Here is a 9,156-nt window from a genome sequence, read left to right on the forward strand (position 1 = left end):
GAGTAATATAAAGTATAATTTACTTACAAAAAACTTACAAATAATACAGCTATAATAAGTATCGACCCATTGTCATGTATAATTTTTTATTTTAAGAACTTCAATTTAAACATTTTAGTTTGGTCTCATTGATTTTAAGTATGAGAGTTCCGTGTGTCCTTTATTCCTGATATTTTTAGAAAACAAATAAAATACAAAAAAGGGAGAGAATTTGCGAGGAAGGTATACAAATAATTTTTTGTCTGATTTTTCTGTTTTATGGAGGTACGAATTGATAAGATAGATGTCAAAGACTCAATCATGTGTTATGCCTTGTTTTTGCGTCTCATTATTTGATGCATTTGTTGGATTTGCACATGGCTTGTCTTTCTCTTTTCTATTGAAATCCAAAGTGACTTAAATGTGATTTCCATCCATTAATATTAGTACTACTTTATTTGGGATAACAAAAGGTTGTAATTGAAACGTAGTTGATTGGTTGCTTATATTTTCAAAGTTGAACTTGAGTAGTTACATTTTTTTGCACGGATTGCCCTTCGTTTGGGGTGGTCTTTAAATTTTGCCACTCAAATTTGTGGTCTTTAAATTTTGCCCTTCATATTTGTGGTCTTTAAATTTTGCCCTTTGCTTGGAAAGATGAGCGAATACATGAAATTCGGGTTCGAACCCCGCTCAAGCATAAAATAAAAAAATAATTTCGCAAGGCGGGACTAGGAGTGTATGCGGATCCAAGATACAATCTTTAAGAAAAAGTTAAAGTTATGGGATCCGCATAACTAAAAATCTGCCCCTCATAGCAAAGTCTTCCGCAGACTTTTAGTTAAACATAACTAAAAGTCTCATTTAGGGTATATATAAAATTTAAACTTTGCCTTATAAGGCAAACTTTTTTTTGGTTGAAAGTCTATTTTATTCCATCCAAAAACTTGTACAAGACAAAGTCAAGCCGACCTTCAACCGTACATGGTAAAATTCCTACTCACTAACTTGTATAAGTCAAACTAGGAGCAACTATTACATTAAAAAAACAACGACAGCTTTTAATCAACTACACTTAGCTAGGGATAGCAATTCATAGCAACAAGAGCTCGCCATTTGAAATTGTTCCCGCCTTGGATGTGAATATGTTGTGCAATCTCTCTGAGTCTATCGGAAAAACCGAGTATTTTGAAATCGAAAGTAGGTTCCTTTCTCTCCAAACCAATGCCACTAGCATACCAAAAATGCGACAAGTAATGGAGCGTTGGCGCGATTTGTGTCTAGCAATGTGTGAGATCGCCATGTGATTTCATCTTGCCAGCCCTATTCTTCTAGTGTACCCTGACCTATACCAACAATCTGTACCACAATCCTTTTGTGATGGAGCATTCAAAATAAAGATGGGAAAATATTTCTTGGGTGCCTGGAGAAGATGGGAAAATATTTTCATCTATCAATGATTGCTAATCTACCTTGTATTAAACAAAGTGTGAATTTGTATGGGATGGACATTTGGTTGTAGCATAATACTTTTCCATGTAACTTTGGTATATATGCTTGAAAAAATACATATATATGCTTCAAGGCAAAGTTTGCCCATAAGGCATAAGTATGCCCCCATCGCATAAGTTTGGTAAATCCTTAACAAGTTTATCGATGGGGGCATACTTTTAATGGGCAAACTTTTATCGGATCGGCATAAACTTATGAAGGAATTATCAAAAGTTATCGTCGAACCGCATACTTATGTCAAGTCCGCCATAAGGCATAAGTATGCGGGTCCGCATAACTTTTGCTAATTCCTTCACAACCGTATGCGATGGGGGCATAGCGAAATTTAAACTTTGCCTTGCGAATTTTTTTTTAAAATTTTGGTGTGTGGGGGTTCGAACCTGAAACCTATGGGATTTAGCGAAGGGCAAAATTTAAAGATTTCAATTATGAAGGGCAAAATTTAAAGACCACCCCAAAAGAAGGGCAATTCTGCGAATTGCCCGAGTAGTTATAGTAATTCTGAGTCAAGCTCGACGAGTTAACAAATAAACTGAAGGGAAAAGATCTAGATTTGCCCCTAAATTTTGCAAAATAGTTCAAATTTGACTCAGTTAATAAATGGGGTCAAATATATCTCTATCGTTGTAAATTTGGTATTAATCCCTTATTCACTTCAAGTGGAAGCTTTCCAACACGAGGTTTTTTTTTTTTTTTACTATATTTGACCTTTTTATTTAATGGTTCAAATTTACCCAGAACGTTTAATCTATCCGAACCAAATTATATCGAGTTAATCTTAAATCAAGAAACAGTTAATCTTTTGAGTACTCCTAATCCCTTATAATCAGTTCTTACAGTTTAATTTGATCAGTCACTTTACCTAATATAGTACTGCTTGAAGTCCAAGATTTCACACTTGTCACATATATTGCTTACAACGTAAGGTTTAGATTATACTCTTGGAGAAATGAAAACACCAGTGATTGGAACAAGGCACCAAAAAATAGATTGTTCTTGCAGCTGAACCATTGGGATTCATCATCACCTACTACCTCAATCCGAGACACCCTTTTAGGAGATATTATCTGACATTGCTTCATCGAAAAAAAAATTATAAATACATATATAAGTAATATTTTCGTGAAACATATACATATATGTAAAAAGTCAACCCTTCCTGAAAATGATGCAACGTAATATTAATTTTGGACAAAAAAAATACGCATTTAAGTCTTAGCTAGAACTTCTACAACACCGTATATACCCAAGCCCCCTAAAGTTGTGATAGTAAGCAACGCTAAATTAAAAAACAGTCCGGTGCATCAAGCTTTTGTTATGAACAGAAAAACGCTATTTACAAAAAAATTAGCATAGTCACTGCGTTCAACTGCTTCTAATAATGTCTTATCCTTCACGGTTTTCTTGTACTCCATGTGCCAATTGTTCTTACTTTATATCACAAAATTGCATAGCAAACTTAGATTCTGATAAGACTTAATAATACATAGACATCCACAAAAGGGCACTGTCTTAAATGCCATGGCTAGTGATAGGAACATGCCTATGGCCACTAGATGAGAGGGGAATAAGATTCTTACCTAAAAAGGGTAAAACTTTAAAAAGTCATACTAATAGCTAACAATTGAATTACTAGTGAATTATCAACTTATTGGTCCATACTTCTAACCTGGTTTGTTTATTGGAAAATTACACCGTGTTACTTGATATTAGTAAGCGTTTAAGTTTTTTATATATATATGAACCGTATAAAAAGTTTTTACATAATCAGGTCATTTAAAGAATAATTATATAATTTTATTCTTTGATAGTCGAAAACTATGTGTTTTCCAGATTCCATTCCCTACTATGACGCGGTTATGTTATAAGCCAATAATTAGAAATAGTTGTCATAACCGCTAAATCTTAATAGTTCTGTTATCATTAAAGCAAGGCATTCATTTGCTATTAAGGATGGCTTGTCAGAAGGTTCCCAGCAGGAACGAATGTAACATAGACTCAACGATCCAATCGAACTCAACCTTGTTTATACATAACATAAATATATCCGTAAAAAAAAAAAAAAAAAAAAAAATCTAAAGTTTGAACAAATACAATTCTGAACATATCAGTAAAAAAGTACCTACATTTAATGGTGAAAGAACAAATTTGAATCCCTGAAATTTAGACCTTTACATCCGCCTTTGATTCACAGGGGATACTATAGTTTGGCACAGTAGTGGAACTACAATTGAAGTTATGGATTTGACAGAATCTTGACTCACATCTTGTATTTATGTTTTAAAAAAATTCAATATGTATAAATAATTTATCTAAAACTCATTAAGCGAAAGTAATTGTAATCCAAAAGACCAGAACCCATAGACTTAAAATCTTGAATTCATCTCTACTTGGCCACACAAAATAAAGGTTCCATCAAAGAACCTTGAATTAAAATGTCAAAGTAAGGCTAAACAAAAACCCTTTCTTTGGGAGTTGGGATCAACTTTATGTATACAGGCAGTTGGCTACTTCCATCAACTGAATTACAACTAATCACATAAATTATAATTAATCAAGAAATGATATTTTTCCTTAGAAAAAGGTATGTAAAGCTAGGGAATAAATAGAAGGAAATAAAGGGGAATTAATATGAAGCCAGCTCTAAAGGAAAGAGAAATGATTGGTCTATTTCTGGCCCCCAAAAACCTAAACCTCACTCCATCAACCAAAAGAGACAGAGCTGGCTAGCAATGAAGCAGTAAAGGCACAGAAAAGAGTGTAGGTAAAAAAAAGGGTCCCTGAACTGCTGGCGCTATCTTTTCTTTTCCCTCCCCTTTTCGTGTCCAGTATCTATATTGGGGTCCGATTAAATTCGGATTCGCATAAAAAAGTCTCACATTGAGAGGAAAAGCGCTCCCTAACAAAGTGACTCTGTACCCAATGCCAAGCAGACTCTAACCCGAGATTTTTGATTAAGAATGAAGGAGTACTTGCAACTCCACCACAATCCTTGTTGGCCATTTCCCACCTTTCTTTCTCCTCCATATCCAAATTATATTAATTTACAGAATTTGATTGGAAATGTAATTTTTTTTTAAAAGAAATATTTTTAGATATATCAAAAGTATTTTTAAGATTTTTGGTCTTAATTATAAAAATTTTACATCAGTAAAAAACATTTTATTAAGGGTCATAGGGAGTTGCTTATCCAAATTATATCACTTTATAATATTTGACTGAAGACGGAATTTAAGAAAGAAAGTAAAAAAAAATTCAGAATGCGAAAAGTATTCTTAAATTATTCTCATAAAAATATCATGATATATCAACGGCTATAAAAGCAACTCACTAGGAGTAACATAAAATGTTTAAAGCAAGCAAAGAAAAAAGTACCATGAAAAAGATGTAGAGGGATTACGCTGGACTACATCATAAATAATTTTAATACTATCAAATTAAGTTGATCTACTACCTATATCACTAAATATAAGTCTTCATATCAAACTTGAAATGGTAAGTTGAAAAATAAAGTCACAATCTATTATAAGTGATTAAATTAGACTAATGATATTAAAAAAAAAAAAAAAAAAAAAAAAAAAAAAAAAAAAAAAAACTGTCATGATTTGCTTTTCGACTTTAAATCTGTTTCCGATAGATTATCGGTTCAAGAAAAATAAATAAAAGCAGTTCGGATGATTAATTTTCTAAACCTTGCAAATCCAGATGCCGATTGGAGGAAGGTTTGTGTCACTATCATCCTCGTGGTTAAGTTAAACAAAAAGTAAGTGCCCCTCACAAGATGGCATACCCCAATTCCTCCACCATGTTCCAACTAAGTTAACTACTTCCCTCATACATGTTCCTTAACAAACACCCCCTCCCACCAAAACCCCCCACACCTCTTTCCTCCCTCTTCTCCCTCCCACACACATTAGAGGAGATTTAAAATTTTAGTTTATGATTTATAATTATAAAATTTTGAATAAATTATCTATATGTAAATGAATTGTTTAAATATAAATAAGATAATGGTAAAAAAAACATATCAGAACTATCACTTTTCCGTGAGTTTTCTACTTGAATTATTAGGTGTACGTGCAAGTTTTCTACCTGAACTCGCCAACTACTTATCAAAACACACCTCAACTATTACTGTTGTTATTACCTACGTGATAGTGCAAATGTGTTTTTGACTATTAACTCTATAAGTTTTGAGCTAATGTTATTGAACCACAACCTCCCCCACCCCCTCCCCTTCCGGGCCCCTCACACACGAAGGCTCCAACCCCTTCATCTTCTTTATAAAACCCTCACATTTCCCTTACCTTCTCTCCTTCCTTAAGCCCCTTTGAGTTTCTTGATCACCTTCATTTGAACACTAGCCTCAAATTCATTTTGCTTATTCCTTTGTTGTTCTTCACTCTTTGACACATTCATTGTCCAAGAAAACAAAAAGCAAGCCAAAATGTGTTCTTCCAAGAAACAAGGAGGGGTTGTTGATATTTCCCCACAAACACCCTCTCATATCAATGGACGCCCTGTTTTTCAACCATACAGCAATAGAGACCCTCTCTTGGAACGCCACAATTCCCACAAAAAATCAACAAATTTCAAGATTTCTTCTCCTTCTTCAACAACAAATAACAATAGTGCTGCAAAAGTGAAAAATTCAGTACTAACAACTCGTCCTATCTCTCCTAAAATCAAGTCCCCTAGACAACAAACAAGCAGTGAGAAAATTGTGACACCTAAAAAGTCACCTAGTTTCAAGATTTCAACTCCTCCTGTTTCTCCTAAAATTAAGTCCCCTAGACAACAAACAAGTAGTGAGAAAATTTTGACACCTAAAAAGTCACCTAGTTTCAAGATTTCAACTCCTCCCGTTTCTCCTAAAATTAAGTCCCCTAGACAACAAACAAGTAGTGAGAAAATTGTGACACCTAAAAAGTCACCTAATTTACAGATTTCAACTCCTCCCATTTCTCCTAAAATCAAGTCCCCTAGACAACAAGTTAGCAAGAAAGTGAATACAAGTTGTGAGAAAATTGTGACAACTAAAAAAGGAAATGCTGATTCTACAATCTTGGTGAAGGATTCTTGTAAAAAAGACTCTTCCTTTATGATTCTTGAAGTTGCTGGAAGCATCGCAGCAGCAAGAAGGGAACAAGTTGCCAACATGCAAGTGCAAAGAAAAAGAAAATTGCACATTATGGAAGAACTAATTCTGTCAAATTAGTCACTCCACTTGATTCTTCCAATAATTCAAGTTTTAAAGAGGGCAAAAGATGCAGCTTTATCACACCTAATTCTGGTAATTAGAACATCACTTCTTGAGTTTATTTTAATTTAATTATGATAAACACCCCATGTGATGAGTGGAACTAACTAAATGTTCTGTTTTTAGACCCTGTTTATATTGCATACCATGATGAAGAATGGGGAGTTCCTGTCCATGATGATAAGTAAGTACTTTTCCCCCACTTTTTTTATGTACATTTTCACATGTCGAGTTTAAGTTTTATGCACTAACGATATACAAAAGGACGTACATAATTATGTCATTTGGAAGGTAGTTATACTTAAGTAATCTGCTATAGCATGTTAAATTATAATGATGGCGTAAAAACTATTCTACACCATCAACCCTTTGTCCAATGAAAGTTAATTGACACCCCTTCATTTGAAAAATTACATTGTGTAGATAAGTGAATTATTAGGCTTAACCTGTGTTACTTCCTTATATTTAAGTGAAAATCTTGCTGTGAATAACTTAAACCAATTATTCATATTTATCAGAAGCATTTAGGGGACTAATTTCCTTATTTTGTATATGCAGTCTGCTATTTGAATTGTTGGTATTAACTGTGGCTCAAGTTGGATCAGACTGGACTTTTAGTGTTAAAGAAAAGGCAAGATTTTAGGTGGGTATTTGCTTTTCTTGCTAGAATTCCTTTAGTTAATTAGATAAAAAAAAGTTCCAAATTTTAGAAAGTTTTAGAAGTAAATTTGGTTGCTCTTTCTTTCAGGGATGCCTTTTCAGGATTTGATCCAGAAATTGTTGCAAAATACAATGAAAAGAAGATAAATTCAACAAGTACTGAATATAGCATTGAGATGAGCCAGGTCCGAGGGGTTGTTGACAATTCTAAAAGAATTTTAGAGGTAATTACCATATTAGCATTACACAAATCTCTAATTAACTTTTTAACTGTCTTTTCCATTTCATTCTTTTCTTTTTCTTCCAAAACTGTATGATTTAGTCAATCATGCATGTAGCTTACACCACTTAATTAATTACATAACCACATGGTGGGCCATATGGAATCAGAATAACACATCTGGCCTTGACTTAGCCAAATGTTAGATTCTTAGTAACCAACACTTTCATAAAATTAAAGAGTACAGGCTTAACCACCAATAATTGTGGTACAATGGTTGGAATTTCTATACTCTTAACTAAAAGTCTCGGCTTCGAGCATCGGTAATGTAATGGTAGTGAGCCTTATCTCTTTATTGGACTGACCAGACGCAAAATCAAATTAGTCTGAGTTAATGAGTTTCAATAGACTATCATATTGTTAAATGCTTGTGATTCTTTTCATAAAACAGAAAAAACATACACATTAGCTTGATATATTTGATCATATTTGTAACAACTGATTTTGTTGGTCTATTAATTGGTCACATTTTATTCATGAAATGGCTTGGATGGAGCATTAGTCTTGATATGGAAAATCCATTCTATTAGATCGAAGAAGTACATTCGAAAAAAAAAAAAAAAAATGAGACTATTATATTTAACAAAGGGACATAACAAAGATTTGGACCTAAAGTGGTAACACGAACGAGGTCTAACACCCATGGAGTGGCCTTTCTATAATTACAAAACCGATATAATAAGCGAATGTGTAAGAATAATATACATACTGTTAGTGTGCAGAAGTTAAAACTCTTCATCAAATTAAATTGTCAAGCTTGAGGAATAGTACACTTAATAAAACTTTATGCCTAATAATATTATCATTATAAACCTCTGATTATATATTAATGGTTTTGTCTGATTCTTGATTCAATTTACAGATCAAGAAACAATTCGGGTCGTTCCAAAAGTACTTGTGGGGATTTGTGAGCAACAAGCCCATTGCAACACAATACAAGGCCTGCAACAAAATTCCAGTAAAGACATCAAAATCAGAAACAATGAGCAAAGATATGGTGAAAAGAGGATTCAGATATGTTGGCCCAACTGTTATACACTCCTTCATGCAGGCAGTTGGGCTTACTAATGACCACCTATTAACCTGCCCAAGACATGTCCAATGTGCTGCCTTGGCAACTCATCCACCTATTGCTCTATGAAAATTGCACCTACTAACGTCAAGAATTAATATATTGTTTAGTTTATAAGGCATTGACTAACTAGTAACCAATAAGTTGTTAAGATTGTGATAAATATACCCCTTTTAGTGTCTTTTTTTGGTGATTAATTTATAGTTTTGTGAAATGATATAGTTTTGTGATGGAATTTATTTATGTAGGCGTTCCGTTTGTACAATATTTGATTGCAGTTGAAAAAAGAGCTTGTGAAGTTGTAATTGAAAAAAAAAAAGTATTGGAAGTTTGATTAAAGTTATTTTTGGACATGAAATTCAATTGACAAAAAATTATTATTTGTGACCGCAA

At 33.3% G+C, this 9,156-nt stretch overlaps 1 pseudogene; it reads left to right on the forward strand.

Annotated features, from left to right (window-relative positions):
* The first annotated feature begins 5,792 nt into the window (after positions 1–5,792).
* On the forward strand, positions 5,793–9,156 carry LOC132053469 (uncharacterized; annotated as a pseudogene).

Source organism: Lycium ferocissimum, chromosome 4 (genome assembly GCF_029784015.1).
Source record: "Lycium ferocissimum isolate CSIRO_LF1 chromosome 4, AGI_CSIRO_Lferr_CH_V1, whole genome shotgun sequence".
NCBI classification, from domain to species: Eukaryota; Viridiplantae; Streptophyta; class Magnoliopsida; order Solanales; family Solanaceae; genus Lycium; species Lycium ferocissimum.